General features: G+C 40.1%; 1 protein-coding gene across 7 annotated transcripts in view; it reads right to left on the bottom strand.

Annotated features, from left to right (window-relative positions):
- The window catches only part of ZNF516 (zinc finger protein 516), a 132,544-nt gene extending 108,997 nt beyond the window's left edge, over positions 1-23,547 (bottom strand). The window contains exons 1-2 of one of the 7 annotated variants that reach the window (XM_032222589.1): positions 23,351-23,547; positions 17,688-17,979 (exon numbers count right to left, since the gene is read on the bottom strand). The gene's annotated coding sequence lies outside the window, so the exon portion shown is untranslated. Of the gene's footprint in view, positions 1-17,077; positions 17,190-17,687; positions 18,428-22,782; positions 22,872-23,350 lie in introns of those variants that run through there. The other 6 variants (XM_032222591.1, XM_032222592.1, XM_032222590.1 and 3 more) reach the window with 6 other exon arrangements.
- Between the last annotated feature and the right edge of the window lie 216 nt (positions 23,548-23,763).

The raw sequence follows: 23,763 nt of genomic DNA, 5'->3' as shown, positions 1-23,763 counted from the left end.
ACTTCTGCACAAAACCTTATTTGGACAAAATAATATGGAAGGTAGTTTGGATTTTGCAAGTTATCATACACTGATTCTATACACAATGATTTCTTCTCAGCTAAATTATAAAAATGTATGTATATTAGAAATATGTACATGCTTATGTGCGAGGTTATTGAACATACAGGTAAGTCCTTGACATCTATGCAGCACTACTTATACCCACTTTCAAAGTTACGATGGCTTCACTCCAGTCATTGATTGCATTTTGTGCACTTGACAATCAGCTCATCTTTATGGCCATTTGCAATGTCCCACTGTCACATGAATGTGATTTAAAACATTTTAGCTGATTTATAGCATTTACTTCCAGGTTCGGTAAAATTAATTGGGGAAAACATGTTTGTTTTATGACAGATTTGCTTTAACGACCACAGCAAATTTTTTGGGGGGAAATTGGTTCTGGTCACACCATATCTCAACTTAACCACCGCAATGACTTCACAGCCATAATTCCAGACTTCATTACGGTCTTATGTTGAGGACTGCCTGTAACAAATTATACAATTTTTTTAAAAAGCAAATGGTGCTGTGCACTATGAAAAATCATGCCAAAAGAAGTTTAATCCTTGAAAAAAGTAACTCAATTCATTATGCTTTTCCAATTATATACATTGATAAATATGTATAAACCTGTTAAGGATGTTTTGAAGAAATGACTCCCAAGTCCAGTTCTTGGGAAAATGACTGCAATATAAATCATCATGTTCAAGTAGTTCAGGAGTGTGGGAGGCCTGCAGGTATAATGCAAATTTCCTTTGCACTCTCCAGGAGCTTGCGTGACCTAACTAATTTTCCTCTGGGCATGCTGGTCAGCTGCTTGGTGGGCTGCCAGAGAGAGCTGTTGTAGTGAGGGAGGAAACATGGGGATGATACTTGCATGACAGCAGTGTCAAAGAGTCTGATCCTGTGAGGGTCACCTGACTATTACCACATGCAGCCCTTCAAGGCCAAAAAAGTTACAAGCTGTGAAGTAACCAAAGAAGCAAAATCAGCAGTGACGTCTGAGTTCAACATTTATTCCTCCAGCGTCCTGTGGTTCTTCAAATACAATCTTCCTTCTCACCCCTCCCCAAATTTTTAAGAGATGGGAAAGAGGCTGTAGGCCCGGTGAAGCCTGAAAGCAAAATATAATGTTGGCAATATGCCATTAACAACATCTTAATATTTTAAGTACTACTCATGTGATAAGACCTATTATCCATGAGTCTAATGATTTGCTTAGCTCTGTGGGATTTAAAAATGATGTAAGACTCTGTGGGTGAAGCTGGGCTTTAGGGACCAGTTGGGATTGTTACTATTGTACCATTGTCTATGCTTAATAGCATCTTCCCTGCCTGAGCAACCGGATTCAGTTGCTCGGCTGTCTGTGAAGATCCTGAGACTAGGAGTTGTGGAAGATTTCTTTTTGCCATCAGATGATGTTATGATTTCATGGTCTCAATTGGAACAACAGATCCTTCCTAGTCATCCAGTATATTGATAGATCACACTTTATGTGTGGTTTTTATCTCAGATCAATTAAGTTTGGTTTTTATTTCAGGACAATGCTGACTTGTTAGTGGAAGATATCAATCAATAACTAGTGGAACAAATTGCCTTCAGAAGTTGTAGGTGCTTCATCACTGAAGGTTTTTAAAAAGAGACTGGACAACCACTTGTCTCAAATGGTATACAGCAGTGATGGCTAACCTTTTTGTCCTCACGTGCAAAAATCGTATGCACGTGCTCATACCCCACAATACAATGTGCCCTCCTGCATATGTATGTGCAAACCCTCCCCCCAGTACGGCCTACTTCGCCTCCTGCACCACACGGGGGGGGGGGGGCGTTTTCACCCTCCCCAGGCTTAGGAAGCTTTCCTCAAGCCTCTGGGAGGGTGAAAATGGGCTCCGGAGCCTGATGCTGGAATCTATTCCTGTCCTGATAGGGATGCCGAGAAAATTGCGTGTCTGATCTGTAAGAAGAAAAACGCTGCTGCTGGTCAAAGTCAGGAGCCCTGTAAGACGACCTACGGTAAGGATGAGCCTGAGACTCTGCCTTTTTAGCGTTGGATGGAAGGACCTTTTTCTTGTCCTTATTTTCAACCAGAATAGGGTCAAGGGCCTCCCCAAAAAGATTGGGGCCCTTGAAGGGGGCAGTCACCAGATTCCACTTGGGCTTGTTATCCATCTGCCAGTTACGAAGCCATAACAGGCTACGGGAAGTAACCGAGGTGGCCAAGGCGCTGGACACGAACTTAACCGTGTCCAAAGTCACATCAGCGGAGAATTGAGAGGCTGCAATAATTTTGGTAAGGTCCTGGTGGAGGCGCTCGTCCTGGATTGGGATGCGATCCTGGAGCTGGCGGAGCCACATGACCGTGGTGCAATTAAATTATGAAGCCGCCTCCGCGGACTTAATGGCCCAGGCAGTGGCGTTGAAATTCTTCCTCAAGGTAAGCTCAGCGCGCTTATCCTCAGGTTTCAACTTGTCCGCTGCATCCCCGGACACCACCGGGGAAGACACCAAAGCAGCAACGGGGGTATCAACTGTGGGCAATTGAATGGCCTGGGCAAAGGACTGCTCCACATTGTAGAAACGACGGTCATTACTTCCAGGGTTGGAAAAATTGGAAGGTTGGGCCCACTGTTTGGTTAAGACCTCCATAAACAAAGGAGGGGCCAGAATCTCCTCCTTGTTTGTAGCCGTGTTAGAAAACATGGCCATGTCTGGATCCCTAGGCGGGGGCACCATGCAATCCCCAATCCCAATCTTGGTGGTTTTGTTCGGGAGAGTCTTGAACATGGCTGGAAGAAAAAGGCACGAAGAGGAAGGAGGATCAGGGGGGGTGCATCCTCATCTTCCGAAAACCCCATATCCTAAAGATTCTCCTCCCCATGACAGAACCCTCACTAACCATGGAAGGAGAGGGAGCCCTATACTGGAGATGGCCTGCCCCTCCCTGAGACCTAGAGTGGGAACTCCTGTCCTGCTGGGCAATGCCCCGTGAGATGGCTGCAGAAATAAGCCTTTTGATGCCTTCAGGGAGGTGTTCCAAATCCTCCATGTCCTCATAACGAGAACTATGGCCCTGACGTGCAAGCTTGCGGGCTGAACGATGCTCTCTAGAGGTCCCCTCCAAAGGATCTGCAGAGCTACCCCTCACTAACCCTGGAGAGACCGAGGGGAGGGAGAGGGAGATCCCCTCCGCCTGGAATAGCTACGTGATCTAGCAGGAGAGGCCGAGGGAGAAGATGGACTGAACCCCCTAGGGGAGGAATGAGCAGAGGTGGGCCTGATTGGCAACCTGGATCTGCTGGTAGATGTAGGCCCAGCTGTCTTGGCCTGCCTCTCCGCCCTGGCAAAGGTCTTTTCCAGGGCATTGTGCCTCTTGGCTTCCTCCCTCGTAGGGGCCCTAGAGGGGCATTGAGCCACCAGGGGCCTTGTTGGGGAGGGTCCCGAGGTCTAGGCCCCTGCCCCAACCCTTCTTCCACTAGCAAAAGGGCCTCTGCCTGGCCCTGTGGGATTTCTGAGCCCTCTTCCATTGCCCCACTTACGTGTCCTGAAGCACAGGACGATGGGAACCTGGCCTCTGTAGGCCCCACCACAGCCTGGGCCTTGACTGGGCCTAGATGAGGAAGGGCGAGCAATCTTGCCTAGGCCTTTCCAAAATGGCCACCTGGAAGGAGAAACAGGCCCCGCGCATGTGGCACTAAACAAAATGGCCACTGGAGCTTAAAAACCCGCTGGCGCTGAAGATCGGGACCGCAGCAAGCCCCAAAGTCACGCCTGGAGTCCCAGCTCATATACGGGCCTGGCAAACGCTTTGGGGGCCCCGCAACACACAGGCACACACACACACACACAAGCCGACCAGTCTCGTGGTGAAAGGACGGAGGCGCGGGGGGCACCGCAGCCGCCTGAATCCAGCAGCGGCTCCACAGGCTGCTTTCGCACGCCTCGGGACGCTTTTAAAGAATGTTCAGCTCTCCCCAGCCAGCAGCAGAGAAAAAGGCGGCCCCTCTCCAGCAGCTCCTTGGAGCACAGCACCCCTGCAGTCCCGGGGACAGGCTAAAACTCCTGGGCCTGCAGAGGGGAGGCAGGACATCCCACAGGGCCCTCCCCGACCGCCCAAAGCAGAAACGACTGTCCCTTGGGCCGCAGCTGCAATTTAGAATTTGAGTAAATTTAAAATGTCCAGTTAATCCAATTAATCCAGATTGATCAAGGAAAAATGAAAAAAAAATCCTACCTAACAACAATCTCAAACAGTGCTTGGCCCAAGAGACTGAGAGAAAACTGGGCAAGAAAGGAAGGCAGGAGTATTTAAGAAGTTTACTCTCAGTCTTTGGACCAATCAGGCTTTGAGAATACCCACACGTGACCACTCCCTCTCTTCCACTGGAAAATGCAGTATTGCAGGCCAATTCTGCCAACTGCGAGCAATTCAGCAGTTCAAGTCTCAAGAGCTCAAGGTTGACTCCACCTTCCAGCCTTCTAGGGTTGGTAAAATGAGGACCAAGATTGTTGGGGGCAATATGCTGATTCTGTAAACTGTTTAGAGAGGACTGTGAAGCAGTATATATATATATATATATATATATATATATATATATATATATATATATATATATATATATATATATATATATATATATATATATATATATGTGCTATTACTATTTTAATTTGGATTTTTTTATTTTTTGTTTCTTTAGCTATAAATAGTTCTTACTGCCGCTGCTTGTTTATTTGGTGTATTATTTCAATTATATGTTTTTAAAAGTAAAATTGATTTTGCATTTTCTTATTTTTCTTATTGTTAGCCAAGAATTGCCTTTTAAAATAGTAAGGTATTAACACTCTGAATAAAAATATGCTTTTGAATTGTTACTCTCTTGTCCCCAAATATATTCATGTATTAATAAGTAATAACATACTAGTCTTCCCACATTTTCCATGGCCTACCAGTAATTCATAGAAGAAAGCTGCTAAGGTTTTTAAATTGTTTACAAAACCATGTATTTTAGTTAAAACAAATTAAAAGATGCTTACTCATTCAACCCAGTTTATGACTGTAGTTACCGATCTATTGCACAACTTGAAATGCAATCACACTATTATTAGAACACTGAGAAAGAACATTTGGAAATGCTAATTAATCTATTTGCCAGTCTCAACCTAGATGTTTTAACACAATAGGAGTAAATATGATTTCACCATATAGAATACTACAGGATAAATCCTTTAAAATCCTCCGTCACCCTTTTCAAGGAAGAAAGAGTTAAATGTCAGAATAAGTGTAGTTGCAGGGTGTTTTCTAATGCCACTTTGATCTAGGTGTAGTTAAACAAGTCTTGCACAAGAATAAACTCTGAATTCATAAAATGCCTGGAAATCAAAAGGAACAAAGAACTAAAGAAGCATTTCTTTTCCATAAGCCTTTATCTCAATACATCCAAAATACTAATAATACCACAGGCATGGCTTGTATGTATTATATTTCTAGATGAACCAAGGAAAAGTATAATTATAGGACAGCTATATCAAGAATTGCAATCTGACAAAAAGAATTTCCACAGTGGAAATAGTAGCAATGTACATTATACCCCTACATGCAGCACACAGGCTTCTGAAACTGACTCTCTGAGTTTAGTATCACAAAATGTTCCCAAACATTCCAAATGCTTGAGGAATGAACATTAACAGAATGTCCATAGTACAGTTTCTATAAGTGAAAAGAATGCTGTATGCTTGGCTGGTTAGTGGAAAATTGCCAAAGTCCAACAGTCACACTTGTCTCTCCTGAAACCAAACATCTCTAGAATATCAGAGGTTAGCTAAAATGTGTAATAAGAGATGCACAGGTAGTATGTTAAGAACACAGGTCAAGGAAGTTAGCATGTATAGAAGGTCATCAGATATGAGCAGCATCAGGATAAGCTGACAAAATATTTTTTTGCAGAAAATGGAAATTTAGCTCCAGGAAGAGAATGCAAGAGAACCAGGCATCAGAAAATATACACTCTGACAAACGTATTGTATCAAAAAGGAAGTGCTAATTGCTAATAATATCAATTATAGTTATTGATATAAACAACAGTTCAGCCTTACATCAATAATTACTTCTGGTTTCTTACAATCCTCTATTATTCTTTAGCAGAGATGCCATGAATTGAAAGCTAAAATTAGTCCTGTACCCTTACTGAAATCATTATGATTTTGTCACCTTTCAACCTAATAAAACCATGTTAAGAAATACCTTGTTTTTCCCAAAGAGTTGTTCACTATCTGATACCAAATGGTATCTTCTTTTTAGAGATATTGTTACCATATATTTAAAATAAATGTAACATGAAACATTAATTACAATTTTTTTAAAAAGTCAAATTATGAGACAAAATGACCACATTATTTTAGAAGTTTCAAGTTTCCTGTTTCTAGATATTCCCATGACTGGCTAAATATTTGCCTTTGTTTTCAACAATACTAACAAACCCAACTGCTAAAAATAGCTAAGTATTACAACTACATTTGCTGTATAGTCAGCACTACACTAGGAATACAAGAGTGTAAATTGTTCTAACTTTAAAATCCAAAGGATAAAATCATACCATTTTATTTAAGCACACAACCGAAAGGATTGTGAAAAGTATCATCCAGTAACTATTTAGAAATCCTACCGAGTTCCACAGTGACCCCAAAACTGTGGCTTCATAAGCTGCTTAGAATGCAAAATGAAGACAAGAAAATGCTTTCTGGTTTTGTTAACTGAAGGTTTCACATCACTAATGAGAAAGCTGTGCTCAATGTTAAATTCCATTCCCATGCATGGCTTTAAGTTCTAAATTATTCACTTGAAATTAACAAAACATGTTTTAATTTTCATGAGCCAACAGATTTATCAACATAAATGTGAAGTGGACTGACAAAGCATTATCTTATTGATACCAATGCAAATGAATAGGTTTGACAAATGTTTTCTTTTAAATCCAATTAATGCAACTCAATAAAATATCTTGTAACTTTTTATACAGTAGAGAATTTATTACACACTACTAATTTGCAATCACATTATTCATATAATTGTAACCCAAAGAAGATCATCATAAGGAAGAAAGGAAGAGGTATAAAATTGCTTCTTCAAGGAACATAGGCAAAGATTTGCCAGTAAGATGGGGACTTTCTCTCATGACCTCCCATGTTCTTGCTTTTCATTTTACTGAGTGCAATAAAACCTCAAAAGCTTCCCTTCTATCTTGAATAGGACAGTTTTTCATCTAGAGGGTGCATGCATGTTCAGAGGTGGGCGTCACATACTGTAACAACTGGTTCGCCCAGCACCGGTAATGCGAATGATCATGTCAAAATATGCATGCAGCATCAAAAAACACAACAATTCGCTCACGCGAGCCTTCCACACATGCGTGCAGCATCAAAAACACAGTGATATAGGACAGAATTGCACCTCTGCCAGGTCGCAACTACCGATTCACCCAAACCGGTCCAAACCAGCAGCAGCCCACCCCTGTACATGATCCACAATTCTTATATTACAAATAAAATAAATAAAGCCCCTGAATTTGTAAAGCTACAAACGCATATTAAAACTCAAAACACATAATGGAAAGAGTTTATGTTGGAGGATAATATAAGAAAAGGATAATGCATTACCTCCCCATCCTATGTTAATAGACTCCTATTATCATATTTTAAAACTTCAAAGCTAAAATAATATCTGCTGCAAACATTTAAATCAAACAAAGAGATCTAAATCTTCCAAGATGCTTTAGAGTAAGGGGGGGGGGGAGCCATTTGGGTGACTTTGGGCCAGTCAATCTCTCTATCAGGCCACCCATCTCCCAGAGTCATCATTGTGGGGAAAATAGGAAGAGAAAGCTGTGTTAGATATATTTGCTGCTTGCAATATTTGTAAAAATAATGAAGGTGGGATACAAATAAATCAATAAACTCCTATTCAATCTTCCAATGGGTCCTGTTGATTAGACAGAGGCTGAGATGAGTTTACATCCATAACAAAGTTGCTGCATTAAAAGGGGGAGGAGGAAACTGAACTTGTGGAAAACACAGGCGAATCCCACGTGATGGAAGAAGGGAGGATGTTTACATTAAAACAAAGAGCCTACTCTGGATGCAACCAATTTTATACTGTTAACATCATTGGATAAAACAGACAAGATTAAACCTGCTTACAAGACATAATGTTCCCTGTATTATCTCACAACTAAGAAGCAATAAATCTACAAATTGCAAAGAACAAAACATTACTGGTACAAACCTATTGGGTAATAAGTTATTTGGCAGCTTTTACACACATTTTCTCCTTTGTCCTTGCACTGAGCACATCTCAAAACACATGAATGTGTATCTTCTGATCCCTGGCATAAACAAGTCTAACTGTAATCCAAAAATGCAAGGATAAACTAGCTATAATAATATAATAAAAAAAAAAAACCTGTCAGTGCTGATGCAGCAGTATGGATCGAGGAAAAGCATATAACAGAAAGCAACTGAAATGTCTTTACAATTGAAGTATTTGTACAAGTATTCTATTCAGATCTTAACTCCCAACGATTACCATGGCTGAAGGAGGAAGTAAGGTTCAGTGAACCATTAAGCAGATACTTGCTAAATGTCAAATACCTAATTAAACACTTACACAGCAACAAAAATACAGCAGTGGACTATATAAATATATATTCTCCCTGAAAAACTAGGCTAGCTGTAATGAGTAGAACAGCCTTCCGCAGCTTGATCAACTTTCATTTATTTATATGTATTACAACTTTTAACATTTCCTGGCAGTTTTCTACGATGCTGACTGGGTTAATATAGGTGAGATATTAAAATAGTTTGCAAAGACTAATGCTGAAGTCATCAACTCAAGGAATTGAAACCTAGAGCGTACCAACATTGGGAAAAATTTGAATAAAAGATAGGCGGAAATGGCAGAGAGGAATAAGAAACAAAGAAGTTTGCAGCTAGAACTCTTATTTTGAAGCGAGCTCGAAAGTCCATTTTTATAAGTAGTATGTCCTGTCCATGCCTAATATTTGCAGTAAAGCAAAACTGATGTGCCAATGGAATAGCAAAGAAATCAATTCAGAATGAGAAATCCGAGCAGAAATCAGAATTTTGTTACAACTTGAATCTTAACAGCTTTAACGTAGCACTGAAAATGTATAAACATTTACAATATGTGCGATGTCTGCTTTGAAAAAGGAATGTTGCTGCAAGGTACAAATATTTATACTGAAGATGTCGGCTCAAATAAATGGCCCTTTCGGTTAGGTTTTACTATCCAGCCATTCATTTTCCAAATGCAGTCAAACATTTTCTTTCTATTAACATGGAAGATTGCAGTCCTCCAGCTATCACTGAAGAAAAGATTGCCAGTAATGACCTTAGCAGAAGTTTAGTTCCATCTCACCCAAATATATCCAATCTTACTGACATTGCAAGGCACAAATTCAGATGAAAGACAGGCTACATGTGAATCCATTTCTCACATCTTGGATAATTATACCAGATGTACTCACAAAGAATTAAAAATGCTGGTGTACACCTTGGTGGACACTCTAGCAATCCATCTCTAAATCAAATCTCAATAGCAGGCCACAGTGTCGAGGTAACTTCAAAGCTGTGCAAAAGCAATAATGGTATGAATGCTCTCTCAGAGGCATTTGTAACTCTCCATTTTAATTCTTATTTTAGCACAGGTCCAAAGGAAAAAAAAATATTGAGTAATGTTCAGAATTTGAGAAGTTCACAATGACAAACAATACATTACGGTAGTGATTAATAGCTCCTCTAATGAATGCAAAAGATGAATGCTTTTCACAGTCTCACTTAAATTAAAGTGCACAAACACAGAAGCAAAAAAAGCACGCTTGCCATTTAAAAATTGAACGTTGTCAAGCATTTTGATGCTACCAAAGAAGAATACTAGCGTTAGATACTTTTCTTTTGACAAAATGCTCCAGTAGAAGCAGAAAATGTTTTCAAGTAGAGGAAGAATTCACAAATTAAAGGCACAGGTTTGGGCAAGAATGTTCTTTCCAGGTGTTATTTTGATGTCTAGTCTTGGAATTAAGGTTAATACTGCTCAACATCCATTCTCTTTCCTACAGAAGTCTTCACAAGGTTTTCAAATATGCAGTAAGAGATACATATAAACTTCAAATAGTAAGAAAAAAGTTACTTTAGTGAATAAGGCTCATTAAGCATATCATATAAGACAGAAAGAGCATGTGTATGTAGTAATTCTAAAAAAAATATTTTCAAGACCACAGAGACATAACAGTAAAACAACATTATTAAAGGGGATAAGGATGGGTTTGGGGGCCTTTTTTGGGAAGTGGTGTTCTTTTGGGGAGGGGCTATTTATATTTCTAGATATATTAAGAATTCTGGAGACATAATGCACTTATATTCCCCTGTAAAAAGCAGAGTATAATGCTGTGCTGTAATTTAAATGTTTGTCTCCAACTGTCTTTGTTAACTTTCTTAGAGGCTCACAATGATAAAGAGGTGTCACAGGGCTTAGAGAACAGGGCTCAACAATTTTTAGCAGCATTTTTCTGTATTTGTGAATAAATACTGAAGAGGACTTCACATGATTGTTAATACTGAATTTAATAAAGACAATACAAAGAAGCACACTTGATTATTATCTCACTTTTCCCCCAAGAGTTCTATATTGGTAATACAAAAATCCATCAAGTATAAAATTACATTACAGCTTGAGAATACAAAGACATTGGAATTCCATAATAAATCATGCACAGTAATATGATAAAGTTGACAAAACAACTGAATTCAGACAAAATATACAAATGCGGTATATTTATCGAAACCAGCTGTATTCAAGCCAGCTCAAAGTCGTCAGTTATTGATTGTAGCTATTCTAGAACTAGTTAGAATTATGATTTATATTAAGTGTGAAATTAGAGACCACTTCCAGATCACAAATAAGGCCAAGTAACGATTATCTGATAATAAAACTCAAACCATGGCTGGCATAATTCAAGTTCATGTTGCCTTTGCATTTAGTTCCATTCATCTGATTTTAATATCATTCTATCTTGCCAAGCTTTGGGATGTAATGGGCTGGAGTTTCTTGGTCTGAAAAAAAATTTACCCTGATATTTGAACAGCACCAAATACAAATATGACAAACTACATTTTATCTCCAAACTAGGAATGGAAATCAAATTATGAAATCCATCTATCCAGGACAGGACAAACTATTCTGTACAATGAACTGACACAAACCTACAAAGTATTTTCAATATAGATTTCTTAATTACATATTTAATGTTCACTACATTATCTCACCTGATGAAGAATATGGAACAGGAATTATTAGAAACAATGTTGGTACTTTGTATATTTCTAAATTACATTCCTGCTCTAAATATTCTATTTGATATTTTGCAACATTTGAAAGTACATTTCTAATATTAAATACATCAAATATTTGCTTACTTAGAAATCCACTCATAATGCTGGAGTGAACTATCACTGATAATGTTGCTATCATTAAACTTTGCATCTAAGAGATCTCTGAAGCATAAACTAATGTTAAGAGTATTTTACCAACTGTTCTAAAACAAAACATTTTCAAAGGGATTCTTTGTTCTCCAGTACTCCATACATTTCTGTGTTTTCTGCCTATTTAAATTTTTTCAAAGGTAGCAGCTTCTTGTGTCTCAATGGTTTCCATTGCCATCCCCAGTCTTTTACATATGTACTGTAATCATGTGATGATGCTTGCACAAATACTCAGATGAGCAGTTATTGCCATGATTAAAACAGTTGTCATGATATTTGAACCAATTCTTAGAGGACTAAAATAGACAGACGCTACTGTCCTTACATGGTAATAGAAGACAAGTGTCAATAAAATAACAAACAGATCTCAAACTGGCTTACTACTTTGAGGGAAATGGGATTACATGCCAACACAAGCTTGTGCCATTAACTGGCAGAGTTAACATAACGGTTAACAACAAAAGAGCTATTCACTCCTCAGTCTTCCATGGGACATCAAGTACTATATGCACGGAGAAGGGAAGATCGCATTAACTACCACTCACTCATCACAAAATCTCCAGAACGGTAAAATCTACAAACTTGAAATTTGGCACGTTATGTTCCTCTTGGCTTCTAGGTGCTCGCTAAGAAAGGATTTTTCGAAATGACCATCAGATCATCAGTATTCTTTATACAGCCTTATATTAACACATGTCGATACTAAGGAGATGTTCTACTCCCCCTCGCTAGACTGGGCGTGGGTGTGGCCAGCACGTGACTCATCAGGCCTGCGGACTTTACATGTCAATTTATCAAGCCCAATCACACAGTTTTGTAGCAAAGCATGGGTATCCATCTTGTAATCTATATGGATAATCCAATTCAGAAAAAAGAGCCTATTTGCATACAGCAATGTGCATGAACACACACTAGGTTTCCTGATACTCATTCAATTGGAAGACATCAGAAATATATTCAAAAATCCTATGATCATTTGAACAGACCTCAAAGATTCACATCGATTCCTGATTCCATAAGTACCGTCAGAATACATATATGGAAGAATCAGAAGTCAAACGGAAGTTAGAATATGGTTGTCAGGGTTCCAACTAATGCCATAATTAAAGGGCGTGAAACCAGTATTATTTATTATATAGCAGGTGTTTATATCTGAGAGTGAACAAGTAGTGAAAAACTATTTTTCCTCCTGAGGAACAAGAGTTCTGAATTTTCTTGCACTATTCCACTAATTGAAAAGTCCATCAAAGGATTGGCATTCTCATCTACCCAATGAAAACAGAACCACAAAAGGGCTAAAGGAAGCATTTTTGCATAATTGTTTTTTTATCTGTAGTTTTAATTGTGTTGCACTGATCAGCAGCCTTCATAAATTTTACTGGCATCTGGACATCATGCTGCTGAGCTCTTTTTTTTCTTTTTCTTTTTTTGTAAAAATGAGGCATTATTCACTGGCTGGATTTACACACTGCACTGTCACAATGCAGTTTGATTTAACTAAGCATTATGGTATCATCCAATATGACCAATGTGTCTATAGAAAATCTTATTTTACACCTGCTGAGTTTTTTGCGTATCTAAACATATACTAATATAGTACTACCATTAATAACAATAACAACAACAACAACAACAATAACAATAATAATAATAATAATAATAATAATAATAATAATAATAAACATGCCAGATATCATGGTTGTAGAGGGACGAAGTGTACAGTTTATTGATAGCGCTGTTCCTGGAGATGCCAGAGTCGAAGAAAAAGAACTAGAAAAAATAATGAAATATCGCGACCTAGCCATCGAAACTACACGGCTATGGATGAAGCATGTAACAGTGATACTCATTGTCATCGGGGCACTTGGCACCATGTCCAAGAATTTTACAAGATACATCCACAAATTGCAGCTTCCTGCAATAACACCAGTGGAACTGCAAAAAACTGCACTACTAGGAACATCTTATATTTTAAGAAGGTACTTGGTTGATACCTAGGATGCTGGCAGCAAACCGTATCAACCTTTAGCACCAGTTACTGGTTTTTGTAATGCATTTTTGAATGTTCAGTTGGCTGAGTTTCATGTTTAATGAATAAAGTATATAATAGTAGTAGTAGTAGTGGTGGTGGTGGTGGTGGTGGTGGTGGTGGTGGTGGTGGTGGTGGTGGTGTAGTAAATTAAGATATGGGAAGCTGGTGTACTGTAACAGAAAACAACAAACTACAGAATCTCCTTCATTTCCAAAAATATGTTTGTGAATCAAACATTTGGTTTGTGTGGTCAAATGTTGCTCCAAAACAGGGAGAACCAGAAAAGCATCCTGCTATGGAACTTTTAAAATTCCAGAAAATGAGCTTTTTAAAACTATGTCCTATGATAACTATTGTATCAATGGACAAGTTGCACTAGCATATCATTCACAATGTTTTCCAAATTTTAAATGTGCCCACCAATCCTGAAATGATTAGAAAACCTGAAGCTTAATGCAATGAGCAAATGCAGCTACTTAGCAGTTTTAATATCAAGGCACCTATTATAGCAACTGCCTGGAAACCTAGATCTGGCCAACAGTAGCAGGTTGTTAAGAGTGCATTTATAGTCTTCATTTGTGATTGACACAAGCTTAAAATTCTTTCCCTCCTCCCTTCTCCTCTCTGAACTTCAGCAAGAGACCAAGGAATACTGAGAACTTTATTCAACCTACGCTAATTCTGTGATGCTTCTAAATTCCCCATTTATTCGTTTCTTGATATATTTTCTTTTCTTTTTTCTTTTTCTTTATTTTTTTCCTCTTTTTAGAATTGTTCAAACACTCTTAATAAAAAATATGACCCCCCAAAAAATTCCCACAATTCTTTCCAGGGTATCAGCTTCATTATAAACTTAAACAGTTAACTGTAATGCAATTGGCAAAGAATATTTCAATATAGGAAACAAGTTCTACTTGGAAAAATATGCAGGGAATCAAGAATGCTTATGAATCAAGAATGCTTATGTATCGAGTAAAGCTAATGATACTTAAAGTAAGGGTGATCTAAAACTTCCTGGAATTTCTTGTATGTCAGAATTATCTGCAGGACATAGTTTCCTCATACTTCTGGTGATAGAGATGCAGAAACCTTCACTACTTCTTGCAATAGAGCGGAACAAGTCAGAGGCTCAGCAAAGTAGTGTAGGAGTTGAAAAAGAACATCTGGTTCCTGCTCCCCAATCAGCATTATCAGGCAAAAAATGTCCCCTTCATCGGTAGTACTGAATAGCTGACCTTTGATCCTACAGAAACCTATACATTAAACTCCCTTCTAAAAGATTACTCCTCTGAGATATTAAAATTGGCTGGACTTTAATGCAAACAAATTCTTGCTTTTGTTGGGTTTTCTTTTTGCAGTAAAACGCTCCAAACAGAAATGCTAAATAAATCAGTTTAAGAATTCCTCTGAATAGGTACTGAACAGGCACAGTTCTAAATATTCACATGCAAAAGTAGGCTTTCACATCTACTTAAATGTGGCTACAATTGTGGAATTTCTGCTTTGGGGGGGGGGGGGGAACGCTACCTATAAAAATGACAGGCCATCTATCAATCTCCTTGCCTTGATAATTCTCTCAATGACCTTGTTTTTTTTTTTCCTGTTTCCTTAAAATGCTTTAACAATTACATTATGAGTGGAAGAACCGCTAAGACTTTATGTGCCCTACCTAGACATTATTATACTCTCTACAATGTTGAAATTTTCAGAAAGGAGGGGGAAAAACCTAGACAAAATTAAAATAATATTGAAGAAAGGAGAGCCCTTGCTTCTTCATTCTGAGAAAATCACCAGTTTTGCCTCTTCTGCCTCTGCTCACTACTGGTTCCACAGTTGTCATATTCAAGATCGCCTTCACAAACTCTCAGATCCCACAGTCCTGGCACATTCTATCAATTTAGTCACATATTTTTTTCTCTCTCTGCTTCAAGATCACTCATCCAATGTGCCTTCTAGGTATTGGCTCTCCCTTTTCCCACTGTAAACCTGCCCAGATCTGATGTCACTGCTTCCTTTCTTTATTCCCTGAATCATGCAAAGTTTTTCTTCTGGATCATCCCAATTCAGTGTTTCTCAATTTGGGCAACTTTAAGATGCATGGACTCCAGCTCCCAGAATTCCCCAGCTAACATGCCTGGTTAGGGAATTCTGGGAGTTGAAGTCTACTTACCTTAAAATTGCCAAAACACTGCTCCAATTACTCAATTCCTATTCAAAACCTTCTCTAAAGGTTTAGAAATAATAAAAGGTACACCCCTCTCTTCCTTACATTTTTATTTTGTGTAGTTAGATAGGCTGTATATAAAAACTGGCCTAATGGCTGACCATCTGTGCTGTCCAAGTACTTCTCAAGACACAAAAGAGTGTTCTGGAAAAAATCAACAACAGAAGAAGTTCAAAGTTTTCATAAGAGTTCCCAATCATTCATTTTAATTTTAAAAATCGAAGTATTTTTTTTAATAATGTGGCCTACCTAAAATGACGTGGCCTACCCTGGTTATAGAACCTACATACTCAAATCCAACATAATGCAAGCTAGTTATTTTAAGTAAGCATTCAGAATTTTCATGGGGCACACATAGAATCATAGCCACCTTGGGAAAGAGGATGTTAGACTTGAGTTTTGATTTGATTCAGCAGACTTCTTATTTTTTTTAACAGTCTGTCTCTATGGGCATGGGCATCTCCAAGAAGTTTCTAAATGTCCTTAATCTTCTATTGTCAATTTGCATTTAAGGTTTATTTAAACTTGTGAAGTTATATTTTAAATATACCCAAAACATTCAGATTCTTTTTTTTTTTTTTAAATCCTTTCAATGCAGAATATTAAATCCTGATGAGTTGGACTTCATTTCCAAGCATTCCCAGCCAAAATCCAACATATGTGGATGTGCCACTTAGGGGAAAACTGAGCTAACAAATTCAATAATTAAAATCCTTCAAATGAGTAAGCAGATGTACGAGGTGGAGCTTTCATGTTGCCTTTGCCTAAATAAAGTTATGCCCAATCTAATGACTCAAAGTAAAACAAACAAAACCAAAGAACACTTTATTACTCACAGCTTACTCAAGATGGCTATGGCAGTTATTCTTTTAAAACTAAAGATGTCTTCTTGAGTAACTGGGCTGTAATCCTAATTATACAACAAGTGTTCCCATGCAGCCCTGCTTTCTAATTTATTAGAAAAGCCAAACATAAATATCATTTCTCTCCTGTCTCAGCAATCTGATGAAAAACATTCAATTATATATGTACAAGTTTCAACAGGATACCTTCCTGATTTTGATATAATTCAATTAAATGTTCTATTGACAGAAAAGGAAGTAAACCTTGATAAACAGGCTTTTTCCCCTCCTCCCATAAATGCATACACAATGAAAGAAATAATAGCTATATATTTAATAAAACACTTATACTTCAGAATGATTTATTCTGGTTTATATTACCTTCATTTTGTTTTATCTGTTGCAGCTTTCAGTGTAGTTCTTGTTCACTCTGCTTGAATATTGAATGTTAAAGTCATATTTCAACTTTTCAATTCTTAAAGGCCATAAAATCCTGGCAAATAGTGTGCAAAAAAAAAAACCAATTTCACCAAAATTTCTAAGGGACAGCAGGTCATTCATGATTTTTCTCAGATTCAAAGTGGTATCGAAATGCAGAACTGCCCCCACCCGCCTTAAACTAAAAACAAGAAATGAAATGAGAACTGGAATTCAGGTTGCATCCCTGCCTCTTTTGTTAAGCTAGGGCTGGGCTGCCTGAATCTCACACCCAAGAAATACATCTGGATTTCTGCTAAAGTTATATTTCCTGAAGATCTGAGATGGTCCTTTAAAAAAAAAAAACCTTTTTCTACAACAGCCTTCCAGTTGCCCTGGAATGATGAGACATCCCATAATTCACATGGAGATTTACAGATACACATACACTCAAACATATGACACATATTTCTCCCTCCCCTAGATCCTGGAATGCCATCACCCCTTACAACGCTCCCTAAAGCCTTGCCTTCAACAATAACCAAACCAAAGTTGAACACAGAAAAGCAATTACCTTCGGAGTCAGGACTTCTCCAGGCAGATCCCTACATAATCCAACAGGACAGCCCTGTAGCCTCGAGAGCTGGCTTCTTCTCCCACAGAAAGTGAGCCTGGTCTGATTATCCCAGGCGGTAGCTTTTCTCCACCTCCACTTCTTGGGGGGGGGGGGGGTTTAGAGGCGGAGGAAAGAGGGAGAGAGGTAGCGCCTTGACAAATCCTTTTTGCCTTTGTTCAGGGTTAGAAGTTGAGCCTGTTCTCTCAGCCTCTTTCACTTCTTGTATTACAGTTACACGGCTGTGTGACGTCTGGTGAGATGAAAAAGGGAAGAAAACAACTGAGTAGAAGGGACGCCTGGCCAGGGAGACTCCTCCTCTCTTTGCCTCACTGCTGCCTCCTCCCTTTTGTCGACTAACACACACATACACACACAGCAACAAGCGGTTGGAAAGGTTGTGTGTGTGGAGAGGGGAGAGAGACAAAAACAGGGGGTGGCCTTCCTTCCTTCCTTCCCAGGTACGGGGGCGGCCCTTACAGCTATAAGCCTAGCTCAAAATAGCTCTTCCATAACCATCTTCTGCCTGATTAGCCTGATTTCTTTGGGCTTTTTCCAGAACACACTCATGGTCTTCTTTGGCATAAAATACAAACTGACACAAACACAAGCGCAACCGATACACACACACACACACAAAATCACTCCAGACATGCTTCAGTTTTCCAGTTGCAATACCAGCAAAGCAAAAGGCAACCATTGTTTGCCACTGCTCACTCCCAAAAGCATTTGGACTTTGACCACCTTGTAATTGTTTGAAATAATAAGGGGCAATGCAATTTCATCAAATTATCTGTCCTGAATAAGACCTGATGTGCTTAAAGTTAGACTTACTCCCAGGTAAGGATATAGACGAATGATATTTAGGACTTTCATCCAATGTACTTGAGAAAAATGCAGTTATCTGGAAGTAAGATCCCTCCAACTCAATAGAGCTTATATCTATTACTTTATTATGACCTATTACTTGCTGTTTATGTGTACCCTGTGAGCTTATGAACAGGAGACAAATTCCTTGTGTGACCAATCACAGTTGGCCATTAAATAATTACATTCTATTCTAAGTAGTCCAGAGAATTGACTATAGTTTCAGCTGCCAATTCAATGCATGTAACTTCAAAAAAAGGCAAGAGGGAATTATTTCAAGTTAAACATGCTGTGAATAGATCTTTGAACCCATCTAACTCCTTTGCTCACTTTTGAGCAAAAACAAAAGAGATATTTTTTTTTCAGTTGCATGGACAGTCAAGTTTCCTTTTGCATCACAAAAGGGATCAATTTATGCAAGCTGACTCAATATATACTCAGAAGTCTGTACCACCACTTTCAGCAGATTTCCTTTCAAGAGCACAACCACAACTGATTTACAAATAAACACAGAAAGCGAGCTATGCTGTCAAACATGAAGGCAACCAAACATGAAGGCTTTACCCTAAGGTCGACATTACTTTTTCTAAAATACTTTTACTAATTCCATAATATGTAATTGTTAAAGTAATCCAGTGCTAGTCAACAAAGGGGACTAGCAACCCAGAAGTGCAAGGAACAAGCCTTCTATTAAATTATTGCTTGCATATACAAAAAGCTGCTGAACAATACTACTGGTACACTTGGCCTCACCCATTGCACACACATTTGCCTGAAATTAAAGAAAAGGCGTATGAGGAAATAGCTTAAAAACAAATCTAATTCCAAAACTATGTAACTGAATAGCTAAATGTTCCTACTGAGGTATTCTGTCCTCTTAAAAGTTAAATATATGGCTGCCAAGTGAGTTAATGAAAAACTCTTTGCTAGTTAACTCATTTAGTGCATCAGCTATGAATTAAAGTATGTGGCACATGGCCAGAGCATAAAGGACTCTCTTTGAACATGCTCAGATTTCTCTCTAACAAGAAATAGTTCTGATCATCTCCAGAGTGAAGTGGGCTGTTGGCTTCAACACAAAAGGTTGCATTTAGTTCTTGAATTGTCCATCCCACCCCTTCATCCCAATGTAGAAGATAAAAAGCCAGCAAAAAAAATCAAGTATTTCACCTTAAAAACACTGCAACCTCTTTTGCCCCAAACTCTCTATACAGTACATACTAACAGGCAATATGTTCATGATCTAAAGCCAGAAAGTTGTTATAATATTGATATTGGGGAAAACGGATGGAATGACAAAGGGAGGAATTTCTTAAGTAAAAGAACAGGGCCAGATCCATGACAGGCAGAGAGCTTTCCAGCTCTTTAGTTACTGAATGTGCTTATTGTGTGGTAAAGAAGTGATCATTATTCATAGCATTCATGGAATATGTTGGCCACTAGTCATTCTTTTGTGCCAGGACAGTTAGGACTGACATTTTCTGAAATGAACTTTACAGTATTTTTTTTGTCTAAAGTTATGTTTGTGATCATTTAAAAATCTAATCAGTGAAAAAAAAAAGAATCAACAGGATGCTGCATTATCCAGTGGGCTATAGAGGGAGGGAGGGATTGTTACACAGTAGTTTCCTTTGAAAACCATGAAGAAACTCAACCCCCTATTGTGTTATAGATTCAGCGTGATCTTGCCACACATTAAAAAGTCCTTTTATAGCAATGACTCTTAAATGGATATAAATAATCACATTCTTGAAGTTGCAATGGGTGTATTTTTTGGACACTGTCCACTCCTCCCCACCCCCCCAAGTTAAGCAAGTCTGCCACACTGTTCAAACACACCGATAGATCATTCTATACTTCCTCGCCTTCCCCAGATCTCAGCTTGATACTTGAAACCACCACCTTATGACAATTCTATTCACGATCAGAGTTCTGGTTTCAGGACTGAATTTTGGTTGACAGCAGATGGATGGTGTGGGTGGGCGAAGGTATCGTTTACCTATCTAGATTCTGGCGCCTAGCCCAACAAAGGCAGAAGCAGCATGTAGAAAATACAAGGGAAGAGCTCTCCCAGTCTGAATTGTTGGAGTTGCAATGCAAACACAGTAAGAGATGAGAGGTGATGATTGGAGGGGGAGGCTGCCAGTCTTTCCTGGTGGGCAGGACTAAGCTAAACTCGCTACTTTGCATCGTTTCCCCCCCCCCCCCTTCTTCTTTTCCACTTAATTATCCCCTCTCCCCTCACTTTAAAAAAAAAAGTTTAGGGAAGAAACATCCATGTTCATGGTAGGAGTTGATCTCCTTAACCAATAGCATCAGAGATGGAAAATATTCATACAGTTTCAGTAGGAGGTGGGGGGGGGAGGAAAGGCTGGTGGCATAGAAAGGAGGCTTTACTGTTCTGTTGAAAGCTTTAACCTTATATTGCTTTCTTCACATTCAGTATTTTTTTAAAGAGTAGCCCAGTTGGATGATAAAGCCCCTACCTTCCCCTCCATTTCATTTATGAACTCATTAGTCTAATTTCATTATTTAATCATGTGCCAGTCATTGTACTTCCTTAAGAAAGGAGTGGACTGACCTATTTTTGGCAGGAGATAAACGATCATGTTAACAGATGTTAATCTTGTAATCTGTTTTCCTGTAAGCACTTCATATACCCGCCGTTTCAGACATTAAAAACAATATCACGTCACACACACACACAGGAGGAATTGACGTTAGGATTCACGACTTCTTTTTCCCCAAATAGGGGAGAGAATTCACCCAACGCCTTTAAAGACATTAAAGCTTTTTCCTACTTTATAAATGCTGGTTTGTTCTGCCTCAACTCCCACAGGCGGTGATTTGCATTTCAAATTCCACAGGTTAGAACCCCCCCCACATTCCCTTTTCTCTGAGATACACACAAACACACACACCCATACAAATATAAACCCAGCCCATGATCGCCAATGTGGATCGAGAGAGAGTCAGGTAGCGCATCTAGATTAAATAAGACACCGAGTACAAATCTCCCAGAGGCCACCGCAAAACGTCGGTAGCGGCTATCTCTCCAGTCCAGGAGGCTTGTTTTGGGGAAACCATCGATCTGCCCAACGGAATAGATGGGACAATACGGACTCACACGCGAGCCTCCCCGGGCGTTGCTGTGAGGGTCACAACGCTTCCAGACCCAAATGCTGGCCCCGGAAAGCGGGGCGGAGAGGGGGGGAGAGCGAGGGAAGGAGGGGATAGAGCGGGCGACGGCAGGGCAGATCCTTCGGCGGCGGAGGACCCACCCAACTACCTACTAGAGACGGGACATCCCGCTGTTGTAACCTTCTGCACCCAGGCCCCTTGCAAAGCCCCAAATCTCCCCCTCCCACGTCGCCCCCCCCCCTCGGAGCTCTTGCGACTAACTGGACCCGAGCCCGGTAAAGTTTCCGCAACTTTCTCGAAACAGTTTTTTTTTTCATTCAAATGACGGTTGCAACTCTTATGCTAATTCTGGGTGGAGATGGGAGGGGCGGAGGAAAAGGAGGGACAACATGTCTGCATTATTTCTCTCTCTCTCTTTTTCCCCCACTAGGCAATCCTCCCTCCCTCCCTCTTTTTCCCCTCTCTTTCTCTTTCTTTTCCCACTAGGCAACCCTCCCTCCTTCTTTTCTCTCTTTCCCCCCAATAGGCAACCTTCCCTCCTTCTTTTCTCTCTTTTTCCCCACTAGGCAATCCTCCCACCCTTTTCTATCTCTCCTTTCTTTTCCCACTAGGCAATCTTCCCTCCCTCCCTCCCTCCCTCCCTCTTTTCTCTCTCTCTCTCTTTCTCTCCCTCCCGTGTTTCAACACCCCTCCGAGCGACAGGACTCATCCGTGGATATCCCTCTTCAAGGTGGCTGTTTGGTGCGTGTGTGTGTTTGTTTGTTGTTGTTTTAAATCTCCAGAAGCGGAATACTGTAAAACCTGCCTTTAAAAAATAAAATAAAAAACACCCCTCAACTTTCCAAGGCAAACTATGCCCTTCACTTCAGCTGGTGGTTCGATAAACAAAACAAAACCAACAAATGACAAAAAAAAGTGTCCAGGCGAGGGAGGAGGAGGAGGCTCCCCCGCTCCCGGTCCGCAATCCAGCCCTTTCAGAGGGCCGCTTCTTCCCAGCCTCCAAAGGCTTGCAAAAAAGAAAAAAAAGAAAAAATAGTAGTCCACCTACCTTGGACGCGGGGGGTTTAATGTTAAAAAGGACGAGCCGAGAGCTCGCCTTCCCGGCCCTTCTCGGTGGAGAACATTTGACTTGACGGCACCTCCTTCTCCCTCCCCACCCTTCCCACCCCGCCCGCGCCTTTCACAAAGTGTACAAAGCTGAAAGCTTCCCATCGTTCAGAGATCGGGACGAGACCGAGCCCAGCCGCCTCCTCCCCCCCCCCCAGCCAAAATTCACCCTCTTTAATTTTTTTTTATCTCCAGGTTTTAATTCCCAATAACAACCGGCCAATCGCTTCTGCAAAAGTCGGTTCCCGATTGAGATGAACTATATTATTCGTTGGAACCGCCAAGTTTTTTAATGTTTTTTTTTTTTCCCACGGACGTTATGAAGGGGATTCTCATTTCTCTCGATCTCTCTCTCTCGGTCTCTCGTTTACACACACACCCCCCTCCACTACCCACCCACCCACCCTGCCGCCTTCCCGGATCCCTTTTGATCTCTTGCAGCAACGCCTCCCAGAAGGTATCCCGCCAAGCGGGTCTTTGGAAATGGTCTTCCAAACGCCCATTTTTACCTTATCTCGGTTTAAAGGTGATGTGATTTGGAGAAGGACAGACAAACAACAACCTGAAGGTGAAACCACGCGCTGAATGCAATAAGGAAAGAACTGCACATGATTCACTGCGCCAGCTCCACTCGGGCGAGCAAGGAGGGGGCGTCTCTACACCCCCGGCTGCCGAGCCCCGAAGAAGGGGTCCGCCAGCCTTAAACTTTCAGTCCGGCTTCGGCCCGTGGGGCGACCGTTTTGAGGACCCGGACTGCAGCGAGGCCGGAGAAATAGGCGTCTTTTTCTTTTCGCCCTCCCTCTTCAATGTATAGGTGCATGACTTCCCCCAGCCGGTAGAATGGTCTGTTCTATATTAAATGCACACACTGTCTACTATTGTCTCATCAGCACAAAGTTCTTGTGTAATGCGGGGACAGACT

This window comes from Thamnophis elegans, chromosome 8, assembly GCF_009769535.1.
Source record: "Thamnophis elegans isolate rThaEle1 chromosome 8, rThaEle1.pri, whole genome shotgun sequence".
Lineage (NCBI taxonomy): Eukaryota > Metazoa > Chordata > Lepidosauria > Squamata > Colubridae > Thamnophis > Thamnophis elegans.
Note: the sequence above shows the minus strand (reverse complement) of the source record. Positions and strands in the feature narration are given on the sequence as shown.